The sequence below is a fragment of the Ambystoma mexicanum genome, unplaced genomic scaffold (genome assembly GCF_040938575.1).
Source record: "Ambystoma mexicanum isolate Mex_15411 unplaced genomic scaffold, UKY_AmexF1_1 Mex_scaf1, whole genome shotgun sequence".
NCBI classification, from domain to species: domain Eukaryota; kingdom Metazoa; phylum Chordata; class Amphibia; order Caudata; family Ambystomatidae; genus Ambystoma; species Ambystoma mexicanum.
In genome coordinates, this window is record NW_027182324.1 from 4,688,477 (window position 1) to 4,709,430 (window position 20,954).

The 20,954-nt window shown below is 40.7% G+C and overlaps 16 non-coding genes across 16 annotated transcripts; 15 read left to right on the top strand and 1 right to left on the bottom strand.

The window, feature by feature from the left end:
• The first annotated feature begins 538 nt into the window (after positions 1-538).
• On the top strand, positions 539-612 carry TRNAT-AGU (transfer RNA threonine (anticodon AGU)). The gene has a single exon. It is a non-coding gene; the product is annotated as a tRNA-Thr (tRNA).
• A 768-nt stretch (positions 613-1,380) lies between these two features.
• Positions 1,381-1,454, top strand: TRNAT-AGU (transfer RNA threonine (anticodon AGU)). Its single transcript has one exon. It is a non-coding gene; the product is annotated as a tRNA-Thr (tRNA).
• Positions 1,455-3,061: 1,607 nt separating this feature from the next.
• TRNAT-AGU (transfer RNA threonine (anticodon AGU)) lies at positions 3,062-3,135 on the top strand. The gene has a single exon. It is a non-coding gene; the product is annotated as a tRNA-Thr (tRNA).
• Positions 3,136-3,902: 767 nt separating this feature from the next.
• On the top strand, positions 3,903-3,976 carry TRNAT-AGU (transfer RNA threonine (anticodon AGU)). The gene has a single exon. It is a non-coding gene; the product is annotated as a tRNA-Thr (tRNA).
• A 1,077-nt stretch (positions 3,977-5,053) lies between these two features.
• On the bottom strand, positions 5,054-5,126 carry TRNAE-UUC (transfer RNA glutamic acid (anticodon UUC)). The gene has a single exon. It is a non-coding gene; the product is annotated as a tRNA-Glu (tRNA).
• A 2,139-nt stretch (positions 5,127-7,265) lies between these two features.
• On the top strand, positions 7,266-7,339 carry TRNAT-AGU (transfer RNA threonine (anticodon AGU)). The gene has a single exon. It is a non-coding gene; the product is annotated as a tRNA-Thr (tRNA).
• Positions 7,340-8,106: 767 nt separating this feature from the next.
• TRNAT-AGU (transfer RNA threonine (anticodon AGU)) lies at positions 8,107-8,180 on the top strand. The gene has a single exon. It is a non-coding gene; the product is annotated as a tRNA-Thr (tRNA).
• Positions 8,181-8,947: 767 nt separating this feature from the next.
• Positions 8,948-9,021, top strand: TRNAT-AGU (transfer RNA threonine (anticodon AGU)). The gene has a single exon. It is a non-coding gene; the product is annotated as a tRNA-Thr (tRNA).
• A 767-nt stretch (positions 9,022-9,788) lies between these two features.
• TRNAT-AGU (transfer RNA threonine (anticodon AGU)) lies at positions 9,789-9,862 on the top strand. The gene has a single exon. It is a non-coding gene; the product is annotated as a tRNA-Thr (tRNA).
• Positions 9,863-12,310: 2,448 nt separating this feature from the next.
• TRNAT-AGU (transfer RNA threonine (anticodon AGU)) lies at positions 12,311-12,384 on the top strand. The gene has a single exon. It is a non-coding gene; the product is annotated as a tRNA-Thr (tRNA).
• Positions 12,385-13,993: 1,609 nt separating this feature from the next.
• TRNAT-AGU (transfer RNA threonine (anticodon AGU)) lies at positions 13,994-14,067 on the top strand. Its single transcript has one exon. It is a non-coding gene; the product is annotated as a tRNA-Thr (tRNA).
• A 768-nt stretch (positions 14,068-14,835) lies between these two features.
• Positions 14,836-14,909, top strand: TRNAI-AAU (transfer RNA isoleucine (anticodon AAU)). Its single transcript has one exon. It is a non-coding gene; the product is annotated as a tRNA-Ile (tRNA).
• A 1,608-nt stretch (positions 14,910-16,517) lies between these two features.
• On the top strand, positions 16,518-16,591 carry TRNAT-AGU (transfer RNA threonine (anticodon AGU)). The gene has a single exon. It is a non-coding gene; the product is annotated as a tRNA-Thr (tRNA).
• A 768-nt stretch (positions 16,592-17,359) lies between these two features.
• Positions 17,360-17,433, top strand: TRNAT-AGU (transfer RNA threonine (anticodon AGU)). The gene has a single exon. It is a non-coding gene; the product is annotated as a tRNA-Thr (tRNA).
• A 1,607-nt stretch (positions 17,434-19,040) lies between these two features.
• Positions 19,041-19,114, top strand: TRNAT-AGU (transfer RNA threonine (anticodon AGU)). The gene has a single exon. It is a non-coding gene; the product is annotated as a tRNA-Thr (tRNA).
• Positions 19,115-20,722: 1,608 nt separating this feature from the next.
• On the top strand, positions 20,723-20,796 carry TRNAT-AGU (transfer RNA threonine (anticodon AGU)). The gene has a single exon. It is a non-coding gene; the product is annotated as a tRNA-Thr (tRNA).
• Positions 20,797-20,954: the final 158 nt, after the last annotated feature.

Here is a 20,954-nt window from a genome sequence, read left to right on the forward strand (position 1 = left end):
CAAAGGTACGCCTGAACAGGGACTTGAACCCTGGACCCTCAGATTAAAAGTCTGATCCTCTACCGACTGAGCTATCCAGGCACAAGTATCACTGCCCATTTGAAACTTGATTTTCACTCTACAGCACCTCCATACATGGCTACCTCACTGGTCAATAAAGGAAATGAATTACTAGTGCATTACACACATTTTGACACTGGAGACATAACTTTTTTCAGTCATTCCGTATCCAGATATAGAGATTTGCAGCATCTAGGACTTTAATGTTCACCCACTTACGGATTTGAATGTTTTGCCACATTCATGAGTGCAAACTTGCTCCCCAGTAAAGACGAACATGTGCTCCTCAATGCACACACTGGGCAATGCAGTCCACTCTAAATCGACGATTAATGACATGCTCGTTTTGTGCAATGGAGTTTCAGTCAATTGGAAAACATTTTGAAAAGTTATATTGCAACAGAAGCCCAGCCTTAAAAAAGTGGATTTCACTTCTAAATGATTACATGAGGAAGGAAAGGAGACCAGATGCAAAAAAGGTGCTGTGGCTTAGTTGGTTAAAGCGCCTGTCTAGTAAACAGGAGATCCTGAGTTCGAATCTCAGCAGCGCCTGTCTGCTTTTTTTTCGACCAATCTGTCTCCCCAATATTAAAACTTTGTACAAAGATTGCTATTTCATGCTATTTAGAAGCACAGTCAGGCTTGAAATGTTGGCAAAGCATCCAAGAACTCTGGACTCCACTACCTTAGAGTCATATTGCCCAAGGTTGCGATGCCATCAGAAATAGCACATATTAGAATGAGCAATTCATATTTCCTGCTTAATTTTTTGTAAAAGAAGCAAAGGTACGCCTGAACAGGGACTTGAACCCTGGACCCTCAGATTAAAAGTCTGATGCTCTACCGACTGAGCTATCCAGGCACAAGGATCACTGCCCATTTGAAACTTGATTTTCACTCTACAGCACCTCCATACATGGCTACCTCACTGGTCAATAAAGGAAATGAATTACTAGTGCATTACACACATTTTGACACTGGAGACATAACTTTTTTCAGTCATTCCGTATCCAGATATAGAGATTTGCAGCATCTAGGACTTTAATGTTCACCCACTTACGGATTTGAATGTTTTGCCACATTCATGAGTGCAAAATTGCTCCCCAGTAAAGGCGAACATGTGCTCCTCAATACACACACTGGGCAATGCAGTCCACTCTAAATCAACGATTAATGACATGCTCGTTTTGTGCAATGGAGTTTCAGTCAATTGGAAAACATTTTGTAAAGTTATATTGCAACAGAAGCCCAGCCTTAAAAAAAGTGGATTTCACTTCTAAATGATTACATGAGGAAGGACAGGAGATCAGATGCAAAAGAGGTGCTGTGGCTTAGTTGGTTAAAGCGCCTGTCTAGTAAACAGGAGATCCTGAGTTCGAATCTCAGCAGCGCCTGTCTGCTTTTTTTTCGACCAATCTGTCTCCCCAATATTTAAACTTTGTACAAAGATTGTTATTTCATGCTATTTAGAAGCACAGTCAGGCTTGAAATGTTGGCAAAGCATCCAAGAATTCTGGACTCCACTACCTTAGAGTCATATTGCCCAAGGTTGCGATGCCATCAGAAATAGCACATATTAGAATGAGCAATTCATATTTCCTGCTAAATTTTTTGTAAAAGAAGCAAAGATACGCCTGAACAGGGACTTGAACCCTGGACCCTCAGATTAAAAGTCTGATGCTCTACCGACTGAGCTATCCAGGCAGATGGATCACTGCCATTTGAAACTTGATTTTCACTCTACAGCACCTCCATACATGGCTACCTCACTGGTCAATAAAGGAAATGAATTACTAGTGCATTACACACATTTTGACACTGGAGACATAACTTTTTTCAGTCATTCCGTATCCAGATATAGAGATTTGCAGCATCTAGGACTTTAATGTTCACCCACTTACGGATTTGAATGTTTTGCCACATTCATGAGTGCAAACTTGCTCCCCAGTAAAGACGAACATGTGCTCCTCAATGCACACACTGGGCAATGCAGTCCACTCTAAATCGACGATTAATGACATGCTCGTTTTGTGCAATGGAGTTTCAGTCAATTGGAAAACATTTTGAAAAGTTATATTGCAACAGAAGCCCAGCCTTAAAAAAGTGGATTTCACTTCTAAATGATTACATGAGGAAGGAAAGGAGACCAGATGCAAAAAAGGTGCTGCGGCTTAGTTGGTTAAAGCGCCTGTCTAGTAAACAGGAGATCCTGAGTTTGAATCTCAGCAGCGCCTGTCTGCTTTTTTTTCGACCAATCTGTCTCCCCAATATTAAAACTTTGTACAAAGATTGCTATTTCATGCTATTTAGAAGCACAGTCAGGCTTGAAATGTTGGCAAAGCATCCAAGAACTCTGGACTCCACTACCTTAGAGTCATATTGCCCAAGGTTGCGATGCCATCAGAAATAGCACATATTAGAATGAGCAATTCATATTTCCTGCTTAATTTTTTGTAAAAGAAGCAAAGGTACACCTGAACAGGGACTTGAACCCTGGACCCTCAGATTAAAAGTCTGATGCTCTACCGACTGAGCTATCCAGGCACAGGGATCACTGCCCATTTGAAACTTGATTTTCACTCTACAGCACCTCCATATATGGCTACCTCACTGGTCAATAAAGGAAATGAATTACTAGTGCATTACACACATTTTGACACTGGAGACATAACTTTTTTCAGTCATTCGGTATCCAGATATAGAGATTTGCAGCATCTAGGACTTTAATGTTCACCCACTTACGGATTTGAATGTTTTGCCACATTCATGAGTGCAAACTTGCTCCCCAGTAAAGACGAACATGTGCTCCTCAATGCACACACTGGGCAATGCAGTCCACTCTAAATCGACGATTAATGACATGCTCGTTTTGTGCAATGGAGTTTCAGTCAATTGGAAAACATTTTGAAAAGTTATATTGCAACAGAAGCCCAGCCTTAAAAAAGTGGGTTTCACTTCTGAATGATTACATGAGGAAGGAAAGGAGACCAGATGCAAAAAAGGTGCTGTGGCTTAGTTGGTTAAAGCGCCTGTCTAGTAAACAGGAGATCCTGAGTTCGAATCTCAGCAGCGCCTGTCTGCTTTTTTTTGGACCAATCTGTCTCCCCAATATTAAAACTTTGTACAAAGATTGCTATTTCATGCTATTTAGAAGCACAGTCAGGCTTGAAATGTTGGCAAAGCATCCAAGAACTCTGGACTCCACTACCTTAGAGTCATATTGCCCAAGGTTGCGATGCCATCAGAAACAGCACATATTAGAATGAGCAATTCATATTTCCTGCTTAATTTTTTGTAAAAGAAGCAAAGGTACGCCTGAACAGGGACTTGAACCCTGGACCCTCAGATTAAAAGTCTGATGCTCTACCTACTGAGCTATCCAGGCACATGGATCACTCCCATTTGAAACTTGATTTTCACTCTACAGCGCCTCCATACATGGCTACCTCACTGGTCAATAAAGGAAATGAATTACTAGTGCATTACACACATTTTGACACTGGAGACATAACTTTTTTCAGTCATTCCGTATCCAGATATAGAGATTTGCAGCATCTAGGACTTTAATGTTCACCCACTTACGGATTTGAATGTTTTGCCACATTCATGAGTGCAAAATTGCTCCCCAGTAAAGGCGAACATGTGCTCCTCAATACACACACTGGGCAATGCAGTCCACTCTAAATCAACGATTAATGACATGCTCGTTTTGTGCAATGGAGTTTCAGTCAATTGGAAAACATTTTGTAAAGTTATATTGCAACAGAAGCCCAGCCTTAAAAAAATTGGATTTCACTTCTAAATGATTACATGAGGAAGGAAAGGAGATCAGATGCAAAAGAGGTGCTGTGGCTTAGTTGGTTAAAGCGCCTGTCTAGTAAACAGGAGATCCTGAGTTCGAATCTCAGCAGCGCCTGTCTGCTTTTTTTTCGACCAATCTGTCTCCCCAATATTAAAACTTTGTACAAAGATTGTTATTTCATGCTATTTAGAAGCACAGTCAGGCTTGAAATGTTGGCAAAGCATCCAAGAATTCTGGGCTCCACTACCTTAGAGTCATATTGCCCAAGGTTGCGATGCCATCAGAAATAGCACATATTAGAATGAGCAATTCATATTTCCTGCTATATTTTTTGTAAAAGAAGCAAAGATACGCCTGAACAGGAACTTGAACCCTGGACCCTCAGATTAAAAGTCTGATGCTCTACCGACTGAGCTATCCAGGCACAGGGATCACTGCCCATTTGAAACTTGATTTTCACTCTACAGCACCTCCATACATGGCTACCTCACTGGTCAATAAAGGAAATGAATTACTAGTGCATTACACACATTTTGACACTGGAGACATAACTTTTTTCAGTCATTCCGTATCCAGATATAGAGATTTGCAGCATCTAGGACTTTAATGTTCACCCACTTACGGATTTTAATGTTTTGCCACATTCATGAGTGCAAACTTGCTCCCCAGTAAAGACGAACATGTGCTCCTCAATGCACACACTGGGCAATGCAGTCCACTCTAAATCGACGATTAATGACATGCTCGTTTTGTGCAATGGAGTTTCAGTCAATTGGAAAACATTTTGAAAAGTTATATTGCAACAGAAGCCCAGCCTTAAAAAAGTGGATTTCACTTCTAAATGATTACATGAGGAAGGAAAGGAGACCAGATGCAAAAAAGGTGCTGTGGCTTAGTTGGTTAAAGCGCCTGTCTAGTAAACAGAAGATCCTGAGTTCGAATCTCAGCAGCGCCTGTCTGCTTTTTTTCGACCAATCTGTCTCCCCAATATTAAAACTTTGTACAAAGATTGCTATTTCATGCTATTTAGAAGCACAGTCAGGCTTGATATGTTGGCAAAGCATCCAAGAACTCTGGACTCCACTACCTTAGAGTCATATTGCCCAAGGTTGCGATGCCATCAGAAATAGCACATATTAGAATGAGCAATTCATATTTCCTGCTTAATTTTTTGTAAAAGAAGCAAAGGTACGCCTGAACAGGGACTTGAACCCTGGACCCTCAGATTGAAAGTCTGATGCTCTACCGACTGAGCTATCCAGGCACAAGGATCACTGCCCATTTGAAACTTGATTTTCACTCTACAGCACCTCCATACATGGCTACCTCACTGGTCAATAAAGGAAATGAATTACTAGTGCATTACACACATTTTGACACTGGAGACATAACTTTTTTCAGTCATTCCGTATCCAGATATAGAGATTTGCAGCATCTAGGACTTTAATGTTCACCCACTTACGGATTTGAATGTTTTGCCACATTCATGAGTGCAAACTTGCTCCCCAGTAAAGACGAACATGTGCTCCTCAATGCACACACTGGGCAATGCAGTCCACTCTAAATCGACGATTAATGACATGCTCGTTTTGTGCAATGGAGTTTCAGTCAATTGGAAAACATTTTGAAAAGTTATATTGCAACAGAAGCCCAGCCTTAAAAAAGTGGATTTCACTTCTAAATGATTACATGAGGAAGGAAAGGAGACCAGATGCAAAAAAGGTGCTGTGGCTTAGTTGGTTAAAGTGCCTGTCTAGTAAACAGGAGATCCTGAGTTCGAATCTCAGCAGCGCCTGTCTGCTTTTTTTTCGACCAATCTGTCTCCCCAATATTAAAACTTTGTACAAAGATTGCTATTTCATGCTATTTAGAAGCACAGTCAGGCTTGAAATGTTGGCAAAGCATCCAAAAACTCTGGACTCCACTACCTTAGAGTCATATTGCCCAAGGTTGCGATGCCATCAGAAATAGCACATATTAGAATGAGCAATTCATATTTCCTGCTTAATTTTTTGTAAAAGAAGCAAAGGTACGCCTGAACAGGGACTTGAACCCTGGACCCTCAGATTAAAAGTCTGATGCTCTACCGACTGAGCTATCCAGGCACAAGGATCACTGCCCATTTGAAACTTGATTTTCACTCTACAGCACCTCCATACATGGCTACCTGACTGGTCAATAAAGGAAATGAATTACTAGTGCATTACACACATTTTGACACTGGAGACATAACTTTTTTCAGTCATTCCGTATCCAGATATAGAGATTGGCAGCATCTAGGACTTTAATGTTCACCCACTTACGGATTTGAATGTTTTGCCACATTCATGAGTGCAAAATTTCTCCCCAGTAAAGGCGAACATGTGCTCCTCAATACACACACTGGGCAACGCAGTCCACTCTAAATCAACGATTAATGACATGCTCGTTTTGTGCAATGGAGTTTCAGTCAATTGGAAAACATTTTGTAAAGTTATATTGCAACAGAAGCCCAGCCTTAAAAAAAGTGGATTTCACTTCTAAATGATTACATGAGGAAGGACAGGAGATCAGATGCAAAAGAGGTGCTGTGGCTTAGTTGGTTAAAGCGCCTGTCTAGTAAACAAGAGATCCTGAGTTCGAATCTCAGCAGCGCCTGTCTGCTTTTTTTTCGACCAATCTGTCTCCCCAATATTAAAACTTTGTACAAAGATTGTTATTTCATGCTATTTAGAAGCACAGTCAGGCTTGAAATGTTGGCAAAGCATCCAAGAATTCTGGACTCCACTACCTTAGAGTCATATTGCCCAAGGTTGCGATGCCATCAGAAATAGCACATATTAGAATGAGCAATTCATATTTCCTGCTAAATTTTTTGTAAAAGAAGCAAAGATACACCTGAACAGGGACTTGAAACCAGGACCCTCAGATTAAAAGTCTGATGCTCTACCGACTGAGCTATCCAGGCACATGGATCACTGCCATTTGAAACTTGATTTTCACTCTACAGCACCTCCATACATGGCTACCTCACTGGTCAATAAAGGAAATGAATTACTAGTGCATTACACACATTTTGACACTGGAGACATAACTTTTTTCAGTCATTCCGTATCCAGATATAGAGATTTGTTTCATCTAGGACTTTAATGTTCACCCACTTACGGATTTTAATGTTTTGCCACATTCATGAGTGCAAACTTGCTCCCCAGTAAAGACGAACATGTGCTCCTCAATGCACACACTGGGCAATGCAGTCCACTCTAAATCGACGATTAATGACATGCTCGTTTTGTGCAATGGAGTTTCAGTCAAATGGAAAACATTTTGAAAAGTTATATTGCAATAGAAGCCCAGCCTTAAAAAAGTGGATTTCACTTCTAAATGATTACATGAGGAAGGAAAGGAGACCAGATGCAAAAAAGGTGCTGTGGCTTAGTTGGTTAAAGCGCCTGTCTAGTAAACAGGAGATCCTGAGTTCGAATCTCAGCAGCGCCTGTCTGCTTTTTTTTCGACCAATCTGTCTCCCCAATATTAAAACTTTGTACAAAGATTGCTATTTCATGCTATTTAGAAGCACAGTGAGGCTTGAAATGTTGGCAAAGCATCCAAGAACTCTGGACTCCACTACCTTAGAGTCATATTGCCCAAGGTTGCGATGCCATCAGAAATAGCACATATTAGAATGAGCAATTCATATTTCCTGCTTAATTTTTTGTAAAAGAAGCAAAGGTACGCCTAAACAGGGACTTGAACCCTGGACCCTCAGATTAAAAGTCTGATGCTCTACCGATTTAGCTATCCAGGCACAGGGATCACTGCCCATTTGAAACTTGATTTTCACTCTACAGCACCTCCATACATGGCTACCTCACTGGTCAATAAAGGAAATGAATTACTAGTGCATTACACACATTTTGACACTGGAGACATAACTTTTTTCAGTCATTCCGTATCCAGATATAGAGATTTGCAGCATCTAGGACTTTAATGTTCACCCACTTACGGATTTGAATGTTTTGCCACATTCATGAGTGCAAACTTGCTCCCCAGTAAAGACAAACATGTGCTCCTCAATGCACACACTGGGCAATGCAGTCCACTCTAAATCGACGATTAATGACATGCTCGTTTTGTGCAATGGAGTTTCAGTCAATTGGAAAACATTTTGAAAAGTTATATTGCAACAGAAGCCCAGCCTTAAAAAAGTGGATTTCACTTCTAAATGATTACATGAGGAAGGAAAGGAGACCAGATGCAGAAAAGGTGCTGTGGCTTAGTTGGTTAAAGCGCCTGTCTAGTAAACAGGAGATCCTGAGTTCGAATCTCAGCAGCGCCTGTCTGCTTTTTTTTCGACCAATCTGTCTCCCCAATATTAAAACTTTGTACAAAGATTGCTATTTCATGCTATTTAGAAGCACAGTCAGGCTTGAAATGTTGGCAAAGCATCCAAGAACTCTGGACTCCACTACCTTAGAGTCATATTGCCCAAGGTTGCGATGCCATCAGAAATAGCACATATTAGAATGAGCAATTCATATTTCCTGCTTAATTTTTTGTAAAAGAAGCAAAGGTACGCCTGAACAGGGACTTGAACCCTGGACCCTCAGATTAAAAGTCTGATGCTCTACCTACTGAGCTATCCAGGCACATGGATCACTCCCATTTGAAACTTGATTTTCACTCTACAGCGCCTCCATACATGGCTACCTCACTGGTCAATAAAGGAAATGAATTACTAGTGCATTACACACATTTTGACACTGGAGACATAACTTTTTTCAGTCATTCCGTATCCAGATATAGAGATTTGCAGCATCTAGGACTTTAATGTTCACCCACTTACGGATTTGAATGTTTTGCCACATTCATGAGTGCAAAATTGCTCCCCAGTAAAGGCGAACATGTGCTCCTCAATACACACACTGGGCAATGCAGTCCACTCTAAATCAACGATTAATGACATGCTCGTTTTGTGCAATGGAGTTTCAGTCAATTGGAAAACATTTTGTAAAGTTATATTGCAACAGAAGCCCAGCCTTAAAAAAATTGGATTTCACTTCTAAATGATTACATGAGGAAGGAAAGGAGATCAGATGCAAAAGAGGTGCTGTGGCTTAGTTGGTTAAAGCGCCTGTCTAGTAAACAGGAGATCCTGAGTTCGAATCTCAGCAGCGCCTGTCTGCTTTTTTTTCGACCAATCTGTCTCCCCAATATTAAAACTTTGTACAAAGATTGTTATTTCATGCTATTTAGAAGCACAGTCAGGCTTGAAATGTTGGCAAAGCATCCAAGAATTCTGGGCTCCACTACCTTAGAGTCATATTGCCCAAGGTTGCGATGCCATCAGAAATAGCACATATTAGAATGAGCAATTCATATTTCCTGCTATATTTTTTGTAAAAGAAGCAAAGATACGCCTGAACAGGAACTTGAACCCTGGACCCTCAGATTAAAAGTCTGATGCTCTACCGACTGAGCTATCCAGGCACAGGGATCACTGCCCATTTGAAACTTGATTTTCACTCTACAGCACCTCCATACATGGCTACCTCACTGGTCAATAAAGGAAATGAATTACTAGTGCATTACACACATTTTGACACTGGAGACATAACTTTTTTCAGTCATTCCGTATCCAGATATAGAGATTTGCAGCATCTAGGACTTTAATGTTCACCCACTTACGGATTTTAATGTTTTGCCACATTCATGAGTGCAAACTTGCTCCCCAGTAAAGACGAACATGTGCTCCTCAATGCACACACTGGGCAATGCAGTCCATTCTAAATCGACGATTAATGACATGCTCGTTTTGTGCAATGGAGTTTCAGTCAATTGGAAAACATTTTGAAAAGTTATATTGCAACAGAAGCCCAGCCTTAAAAAAGTGGATTTCACTTCTAAATGATTACATGAGGAAGGAAAGGAGACCAGATGCAAAAAAGGTGCTGTGGCTTAGTTGGTTAAAGCGCCTGTCTAGTAAACAGGAGATCCTGAGTTCGAATCTCAGCAGCGCCTGTCTGCTTTTTTTCGACCAATCTGTCTCCCCAATATTAAAACTTTGTACAAAGATTGCTATTTCATGCTATTTAGAAGCACAGTCAGGCTTGATATGTTGGCAAAGCATCCAAGAACTCTGGACTCCACTACCTTAGAGTCATATTGCCCAAGGTTGCGATGCCATCAGAAATAGCACATATTAGAATGAGCAATTCATATTTCCTGCTTAATTTTTTGTAAAAGAAGCAAAGGTACGCCTGAACAGGGACTTGAACCCTGGACCCTCAGATTAAAAGTCTGATGCTCTACCGACTGAGCTATCCAGGCACAAGGATCACTGCCCATTTGAAATTTGATTTTCACTCTACAGCACCTCCATACATGGCTACCTCACTGGTCAATAAAGGAAATGAATTACTAGTGCATTACACACATTTTGACACTGGAGACATAACTTTTTTCAGTCATTCCGTATCCAGATATAGAGATTTGCAGCATCTAGGACTTTAATGTTCACCCACTTACGGATTTGAATGTTTTGCCACATTCATGAGTGCAAACTTGCTCCCCAGTAAAGACGAACATGTGCTCCTCAATGCACACACTGGGCAATGCAGTCCACTCTAAATCGACGATTAATGACATGCTCGTTTTGTGCAATGGAGTTTCAGTCAATTGGAAAACATTTTGAAAAGTTATATTGCAACAGAAGCCCAGCCTTAAAAAAGTGGATTTCACTTCTAAATGATTACATGAGGAAGGAAAGGAGACCAGATGCAAAAAAGGTGCTGTGGCTTAGTTGGTTAAAGTGCCTGTCTAGTAAACAGGAGATCCTGAGTTCGAATCTCAGCAGCGCCTGTCTGCTTTTTTTTCGACCAATCTGTCTCCCCAATATTAAAACTTTGTACAAAGATTGCTATTTCATGCTATTTAGAAGCACAGTCAGGCTTGAAATGTTGGCAAAGCATCCAAAAACTCTGGACTCCACTACCTTAGAGTCATATTGCCCAAGGTTGCGATGCCATCAGAAATAGCACATATTAGAATGAGCAATTCATATTTCCTGCTTAATTTTTTGTAAAAGAAGCAAAGGTACGCCTGAACAGGGACTTGAACCCTGGACCCTCAGATTAAAAGTCTGATGCTCTACCGACTGAGCTATCCAGGCACAAGGATCACTGCCCATTTGAAACTTGATTTTCACTCTACAGCACCTCCATACATGGCTACCTGACTGGTCAATAAAGGAAATGAATTACTAGTGCATTACACACATTTTGACACTGGAGACATAACTTTTTTCAGTCATTCCGTATCCAGATATAGAGATTGGCAGCATCTAGGACTTTAATGTTCACCCACTTACGGATTTGAATGTTTTGCCACATTCATGAGTGCAAAATTTCTCCCCAGTAAAGGCGAACATGTGCTCCTCAATACACACACTGGGCAACGCAGTCCACTCTAAATCAACGATTAATGACATGCTCGTTTTGTGCAATGGAGTTTCAGTCAATTGGAAAACATTTTGTAAAGTTATATTGCAACAGAAGCCCAGCCTTAAAAAAAGTGGATTTCACTTCTAAATGATTACATGAGGAAGGACAGGAGATCAGATGCAAAAGAGGTGCTGTGGCTTAGTTGGTTAAAGCGCCTGTCTAGTAAACAAGAGATCCTGAGTTCGAATCTCAGCAGCGCCTGTCTGCTTTTTTTTCGACCAATCTGTCTCCCCAATATTAAAACTTTGTACAAAGATTGTTATTTCATGCTATTTAGAAGCACAGTCAGGCTTGAAATGTTGGCAAAGCATCCAAGAATTCTGGACTCCACTACCTTAGAGTCATATTGCCCAAGGTTGCGATGCCATCAGAAATAGCACATATTAGAATGAGCAATTCATATTTCCTGCTAAATTTTTTGTAAAAGAAGCAAAGATACACCTGAACAGGGACTTGAAACCAGGACCCTCAGATTAAAAGTCTGATGCTCTACCGACTGAGCTATCCAGGCACATGGATCACTGCCATTTGAAACTTGATTTTCACTCTACAGCACCTCCATACATGGCTACCTCACTGGTCAATAAAGGAAATGAATTACTAGTGCATTACACACATTTTGACACTGGAGACATAACTTTTTTCAGTCATTCCGTATCCAGATATAGAGATTTGTTTCATCTAGGACTTTAATGTTCACCCACTTACGGATTTTAATGTTTTGCCACATTCATGAGTGCAAACTTGCTCCCCAGTAAAGACGAACATGTGCTCCTCAATGCACACACTGGGCAATGCAGTCCACTCTAAATCGACGATTAATGACATGCTCGTTTTGTGCAATGGAGTTTCAGTCAAATGGAAAACATTTTGAAAAGTTATATTGCAATAGAAGCCCAGCCTTAAAAAAGTGGATTTCACTTCTAAATGATTACATGAGGAAGGAAAGGAGACCAGATGCAAAAAAGGTGCTGTGGCTTAGTTGGTTAAAGCGCCTGTCTAGTAAACAGGAGATCCTGAGTTCGAATCTCAGCAGCGCCTGTCTGCTTTTTTTTCGACCAATCTGTCTCCCCAATATTAAAACTTTGTACAAAGATTGCTATTTCATGCTATTTAGAAGCACAGTCAGGCTTGAAATGTTGGCAAAGCATCCAAGAACTCTGGACTCCACTACCTTAGAGTCATATTGCCCAAGGTTGCGATGCCATCAGAAATAGCACATATTAGAATGAGCAATTCATATTTCCTGCTTAATTTTTTGTAAAAGAAGCAAAGGTACGCCTGAACAGGGACTTGAACCCTGGACCCTCAGATTAAAAGTCTGATGCTCTACCGACTGAGCTATCCAGGCACAAGGATCACTGCCCATTTGAAACTTGATTTTCACTCTACAGCACCTCCATACATGGCTACCTCACTGGTCAATAAAGGAAATGAATTACTAGTGCATTACACACATTTTGACACTGGAGACATAACTTTTTTCAGTCATTCCGTATCCTGATATAGAGATTTGCAGCATCTAGGACTTTAATGTTCACCCACTTACGGATTTGAATGTTTTGCCACATTCATGAGTGCAAACTTGCTCCCCAGTAAAGACGAACATGTGCTCCTCAATGCACACACTGGGCAATGCAGTCCACTCTAAATCGACGATTAATGACATGCTCGTTTTGTGCAATGGAGTTTCAGTCAATTGGAAAACATTTTGAAAAGTTATATTGCAAAAGAAGCCCAGCCTTAAAAAAGTGGATTTCACTTCTAAATGATTACATGAGGAAGGAAAGGAGACCAGATGCAAAAAAGGTGCTGTGGCTTAGTTGGTTAAAGTGCCTGTCTAGTAAACAGGAGATCCTGAGTTCGAATCTCAGCAGCGCCTGTCTGCTTTTTTTTCGACCAATCTGTCTCCCCAATATTAAAACTTTGTACAAAGATTGCTATTTCATGCTATTTAGAAGCACAGTCAGGCTTGAAATGTTGGCAAAGCATCCAAAAACTCTGGACTCCACTACCTTAGAGTCATATTGCCCAAGGTTGCGATGCCATCAGAAATAGCACATATTAGAATGAGCAATTCATATTTCCTGCTTAATTTTTTGTAAAAGAAGCAAAGGTACGCCTGAACAGGGACTTGAACCCTGGACCCTCAGATTAAAAGTCTGATGCTCTACCGACTGAGCTATCCAGGCACAAGGATCACTGCCCATTTGAAACTTGATTTTCACTCTACAGCACCTCCATACATGGCTACCTCACTGGTCAATAAAGGAAATGAATTACTAGTGCATTACACACATTTTGACACTGGAGACATAACTTTTTTCAGTCATTCCGTATCCAGATATAGAGATTTGCAGCATCTAGGACTTTAATGTTCACCCACTTACGGATTTGAATGTTTTGCCACATTCATGAGTGCAAAATTTCTCCCCAGTAAAGGCGAACATGTGCTCCTCAATACACACACTGGGCAATGCAGTCCACTCTAAATCAACGATTAATGACATGCTCGTTTTGTGCAATGGAGTTTCAGTCAATTGGAAAACATTTTGTAAAGTTATATTGCAACAGAAGCCCAGCCTTAAAAAAAGTGGATTTCACTTCTAAATGATTACATGAGGAAGGACAGGAGATGAGATGCAAAAGTGGTGCTGTGGCTTAGTTGGTTAAAGCGCCTGTCTAGTAAACAGGAGATCCTGAGTTCGAATCTCAGCAGCGCCTGTCTGCTTTTTTTTCGACCAATCTGTCTCCCCAATATTAAAACTTTGTACAAAGATTGTTATTTCATGCTATTTAGAAGCACAGTCAGGCTTGAAATGTTGGCAAAGCATCCAAGAATTCTGGACTCCACTACCTTAGAGTCATATTGCCCAAGGTTGCGATGCCATCAGAAATAGCACATATTAGAATGAGCAATTCATATTTCCTGCTTAATTTTTTGTAAAAGAAGCAAAGGTACGCCTGAACAGGAACTTGAACCCTGGACCCTCAGATTAAAAGTCTGATGCTCTACCGACTGAGCTATCCAGGCACAAGGATCACTGCCCATTTGAAACTTGATTTTCACTCTACAGCACCACCATACATGGCTACCTCACTGGTCAATAAAGGAAATGAATTACTAGTGCATTACACACATTTTGACACTGGAGACATAACTTTTTTCAGTCATTCCGTATCCAGATATAGAGATTTGCAGCATCTAGGACTTTAATGTTCACCCACTTACGGATTTGAATGTTTTGCCACATTCATGAGTGCAAACTTGCTCCCCAGTAAAGACGAACATGTGCTCCTCAATGCACACACTGGGCAATGCAGTCCACTCTAAATCGGCGATTAATGACATGCTCGTTTTGTGCAATGGAGTTTCAGTCAATTGGAAAACATTTTGAAAAGTTATATTGCAACAGAAGCCCAGCCTTAAAAAAAGTGGATTTCACTTCTAAATGATTACATGAGGAAGGAAAGGAGACCAGATGCAAAAAAGGTGCTGTGGCTTAGTTGGTTAAAGCGCCTGTCTAATAAACAGGAGATCCTGAGTTCGAATCTCAGCAGCGCCTGTCTGCTTTTTTTTCGACCAATCTGTCTCCCCAATATTAAAACTTTGTACAAAGATTGTTATTTCATGCTATTTAGAAGCACAGTCAGGCTTGAAATGTTGGCAAAGCATCCAAGAATTCTGGACTCCACTACCTTAGAGTCATATTGCCCAAGGTTGCGATGCCATCAGAAATAGCACATATTAGAATGAGCAATTCATATTTCCTGCTTAATTTTTTGTAAAAGAAGCAAAGGTACGCCTGAACAGGAACTTGAACCCTGGACCCTCAGATTAAAAGTCTGATGCTCTACCGACTGAGCTATCCAGGCACAAGGATCACTGCCCATTTGAAACTTGATTTTCACTCTACAGCACCTCCATACATGGCTACCTCACTGGTCAATAAAGGAAATGAATTACTAGTGCATTACACACATTTTGACACTGGAGACATAACTTTTTTCAGTCATTCCGTATCCAGATATAGAGATTTGCAGCATCTAGGACTTTAATGTTCACCCACTTACGGATTTGAATGTTTTGCCACATTCATGAGTGCAAACTTGCTCCCCAGTAAAGACGAACATGTGCTCCTCAATGCACACACTGGGCAATGCAGTCCACTCTAAATCGACGATTAATGACATGCTCGTTTTGTGCAATGGAGTTTCAGTCAATTGGAAAACATTTTGAAAAGTTATATTGCAACAGAAGCCCAGCCTTAAAAAAGTGGATTTCACTTCTAAATGATTACATGAGGAAGGAAAGGAGACCAGATGCAAAAAAGGTGCTGTGGCTTAGTTGGTTAAAGTGCCTGTCTAGTAAACAGGAGATCCTGAGTTCGAATCTCAGCAGCGCCTGTCTGCTTTTTTTTCGACCAATCTGTCTCCCCAATATTAAAACTTTGTACAAAGATTGCTATTTCATGCTATTTAGAAGCACAGTCAGGCTTGAAATGTTGGCAAAGCATCCAAAAACTCTGGACTCCACTACCTTAGAGTCATATTGCCCAAGGTTGCGATGCCATCAGAAATAGCACATATTAGAATGAGCAATTCATATTTCCTGCTTAATTTTTTGTAAAAGAAGCAAAGGTACGCCTGAACAGGGACTTGAACCCTGGACCCTCAGATTAAAAGTCTGATGCTCTACCGACTGAGCTATCCAGGCACAAGGATCACTGACCATTTGAAACTTGATTTTCACTCTACAGCACCTCCATACACGGCTACCTCACTGGTCAATAAAGGAAATGAATTACTAGTGCATTACACACATTTTGACACTGGAGACATAACTTTTTTCAGTCATTCCGTATCCAGATATAGAGATTTGCAGCATCTAGGACTTTAATGTTCACCCACTTACGGATTTGAATGTTTTGCCACATTCATGAGTGCAAACTTGCTCCCCAGTAAAGACGAACATGTGCTCCTCAATGCACACACTGGGCAATGCAGTCCACTCTAAATCGACGATTAATGACATGCTCGTTTTGTGCAATGGAGTTTCAGTCAATTGGAAAACATTTTGAAAAGTTATATTGCAACAGAAGCCCAGCCTTAAAAAAGTGGATTTCACTTCTAAATGATTACATGAGGAAGGAAAGGAGACCAGATGCAAAAAAGGTGCTGTGGCTTAGTTGGTTAAAGCGCCTGTCTAGTAAACAGGAGATCCTGAGTTCGAATCTCAGCAGCGCCTGTCTGCTTTTTTTTCGACCAATCTGTCTCCCCAATATTAAAACTTTGTACAAAGATTGCTATTTCATGCTATTTAGAAGCACAGTCAGGCTTGAAATGTTGGCAAAGCATCCAAGAACTCTGGACTCCACTACCTTAGAGTCATATTGCCCAAGGTTGCGATGCCATCAGAAATAGCACATATTAGAATGAGCAATTCATATTTCCTGCTTAATTTTTTGTAAAAGAAGCAAAGGTACGCCTGAACAGGGACTTGAACCCTGGACCCTCAGATTAAAAGTCTGATGCTCTACCGACTGAGCTATCCAGGCACAAGGATCACTGCTCATTTGAAACTTGATCTTCACTCTACAGCACCTCCATACAGGGCTACCTCACTGGTCAATAAAGGAAATGAATTACTAGTGCATTACACACATTTTGACACTGGAGACATAACTTTTTTCAGTCATTCCGTATCCAGATATAGAGATTTGCAGCATCTAGGACTTTAATGTTCACCCACTTACGGATTTGAATGTTTTGCCACATTCATGAGTGCAAAATTGCTCCCCAGTAAAGGCGAACATGTGCTCCTCAATACACACACTGGGCAATGCAGTCCACTCTAAATCAACGATTAATGACATGCTCGTTTTGTGCAATGGAGTTTCAGTCAATTGGAAAACATTTTGTAAAGTTATATTGCAACAGAAGCCCAGCCTTAAAAAAAGTGGATTTCACTTCTAAATGATTACATGAGGAAGGACAGGAGATCAGATGCAAAAGAGGTGCTGTGGCTTAGTTGGTTAAAGCGCCTGTCTAGTAAACAGGAGATCCTGAGTTCGAATCTCAGCAGCGCCTGTCTGCTTTTTTTTCGACCAATCTGTCTCCCCAATATTTAAACTTTGTACAAAGATTGTTATTTCATGCTATTTAGAAGCACAGTCAGGCTTGAAATGTTGGCAAAGCATCCAAGAATTCTGGACTCCACTACCTTAGAGTCATATTGCCCAAGGTTGCGATGCCATCAGAAATAGCACATATTAGAATGAGCAATTCATATTTCCTGCTAAATTTTTTGTAAAAGAAGCAAAGATACGCCTGAACAGGGACTTGAACCCTGGACCCTCAGATTAAAAGTCTGATGCTCTACCGACTGAGCTATCCAGGCAGATGGATCACTGCCATTTGAAACTTGATTTTCACTCTACAGCACCTCCATACATGGCTACCTCACTGGTCAATAAAGGAAATGAATTACTAGTGCATTACACACATTTTGACACTGGAGACATAACTTTTTTCAGTCATTCCGTATCCAGATATAGAGATTTGCAGCATCTAGGACTTTAATGTTCACCCACTTACGGATTTGAATGTTTTGCCACATTCATGAGTGCAAACTTGCTCCCCAGTAAAGACGAACATGTGCTCCTCAATGCACACACTGGGCAATGCAGTCCACTCTAAATCGACGATTAATGACATGCTCGTTTTGTGCAATGGAGTTTCAGTCAATTGGAAAACATTTTGAAAAGTTATATTGCAACAGAAGCCCAGCCTTAAAAAAGTGGATTTCACTTCTAAATGATTACATGAGGAAGGAAAGGAGACCAGATGCAAAAAAGGTGCTGCGGCTTAGTTGGTTAAAGCGCCTGTCTAGTAAACAGGAGATCCTGAGTTTGAATCTCAGCAGCGCCTGTCTGCTTTTTTTTCGACCAATCTGTCTCCCCAATATTAAAACTTTGTACAAAGATTGCTATTTCATGCTATTTAGAAGCACAGTCAGGCTTGAAATGTTGGCAAAGCATCCAAGAACTCTGGACTCCACTACCTTAGAGTCATATTGCCCAAGGTTGCGATGCCATCAGAAATAGCACATATTAGAATGAGCAATTCATATTTCCTGCTTAATTTTTTGTAAAAGAAGCAAAGGTACGCCTGAACAGGGACTTGAACCCTGGACCCTCAGATTAAAAGTCTGATGCTCTACCGACTGAGCTATCCAGGCACAGGGATCACTGCCCATTTGAAACTTGATTTTCACTCTACAGCACCTCCATATATGGCTACCTCACTGGTCAATAAAGGAAATGAATTACTAGTGCATTACACACATTTTGACACTGGAGACATAACTTTTTTCAGTCATTCGGTATCCAGATATAGAGATTTGCAGCATCTAGGACTTTAATGTTCACCCACTTACGGATTTGAATGTTTTGCCACATTCATGAGTGCAAACTTGCTCCCCAGTAAAGACGAACATGTGCTCCTCAATGCACACACTGGGCAATGCAGTCCACTCTAAATCGACGATTAATGACATGCTCGTTTTGTGCAATGGAGTTTCAGTCAATTGGAAAACATTTTGAAAAGTTATATTGCAACAGAAGCCCAGCCTTAAAAAAGTGGGTTTCACTTCTGAATGATTACATGAGGAAGGAAAGGAGACCAGATGCAAAAAAGGTGCTGTGGCTTAGTTGGTTAAAGCGCCTGTCTAGTAAACAGGAGATCCTGAGTTCGAATCTCAGCAGCGCCTGTCTGCTTTTTTTTGGACCAATCTGTCTCCCCAATATTAAAACTTTGTACAAAGATTGCTATTTCATGCTATTTAGAAGCACAGTCAGGCTTGAAATGTTGGCAAAGCATCCAAGAACTCTGGACTCCACTACCTTAGAGTCATATTGCCCAAGGTTGCGATGCCATCAGAAATAGCACATATTAGAATGAGCAATTCATATTTCCTGCTTAATTTTTTGTAAAAGAAGCAAAGGTACGCCTGAACAGGAACTTGAACCCTGGACCCTCAGATTAAAAGTCTGATGCTCTACCGACTGAGCTATCCAGGCACAAGGATCACTGCCCATTTGAAACTTGATTTTCACTCTACAGCACCTCCATACATGGCTACCTCACTGGTCAATAAAGGAAATGAATTACTAGTGCATTACACACATTTTGACACTGGAGACATAACTTTTTTCAGTCATTCCGTATCCAGATATAGAGATTTGCAGCATCTAGGACTTTAATGTTCACCCACTTACGGATTTGAATGTTTTGCCACATTCATGAGTGCAAACTTGCTCCCCAGTAAAGACGAACATGTGCTCCTCAATGCACACACTGGGCAATGCAGTCCACTCTAAATCGACGATTAATGACATGCTCGTTTTGTGCAATGGAGTTTCAGTCAATTGGAAAACATTTTGAAAAGTTATATTGCAACAGAAGCCCAGCCTTAAAAAAGTGGATTTCACTTCTAAATGATTACATGAGGAAGGAAAGGAGACCAGATGCAAAAAAGGTGCTGTGGCTTAGTTGGTTAAAGTGCCTGTCTAGTAAACAGGAGATCCTGAGTTCGAATCTCAGCAGCGCCTGTCTGCTTTTTTTTCGACCAATCTGTCTCCCCAATATTAAAACTTTGTACAAAGATTGCTATTTCATGCTATTTAGAAGCACAGTCAGGCTTGAAATGTTGGCAAAGCATCCAAAAACTCTGGACTCCACTACCTTAGAGTCATATTGCCCAAGGTTGCGATGCCATCAGAAATAGCACATATTAGAATGAGCAATTCATATTTCCTGCTTAATTTTTTGTAAAAGAAGCAAAGGTACGCCTGAACAGGGACTTGAACCCTGGACCCTCAGATTAAAAGTCTGATGCTCTACCGACTGAGCTATCCAGGCACAAGGATCACTGCCCATTTGAAACTTGATTTTCACTCTACAGCACCTCCATACATGGCTACCTCACTGGTCAATAAAGGAAATGAATTACTAGTGCATTACACACATTTTGACACTGGAGACATAACTTTTTTCAGTCATTCCGTATCCAGATATAGAGATTTGCAGCATCTAGGACTTTAATGTTCACCCACTTACGGATTTGAATGTTTTGCCACATTCATGAGTGCAAACTTGCTCCCCAGTAAAGACGAACATGTGCTCCTCAATGCACACACTGGGCAATGCAGTCCACTCTAAATCGACGATTAATGACATGCTCGTTTTGTGCAATGGAGTTTCAGTCAATTGGAAAACATTTTGAAAAGTTATATTGCAACAGAAGCCCAGCCTTAAAAAAGTGGATTTCACTTCTAAATGATTACATGAGGAAGGAAAGGAGACCAGATGCAAAAAAGGTGCTGTGGCTTAGTTGGTTAAAGCGCCTGTCTAGTAAACAGGAGATCCTGAGTTCGAATCTCAGCAGCGCCTGTCTGCTTTTTTTTCGACCAATCTGTCTCCCCAATATTAAAACTTTGTACAAAGATTGCTATTTCATGCTATTTAGAAGCACAGTCAGGCTTGAAATGTTGGCAAAGCATCCAAGAACTCTGGACTCCACTACCTTAGAGTCATATTGCCCAAGGTTG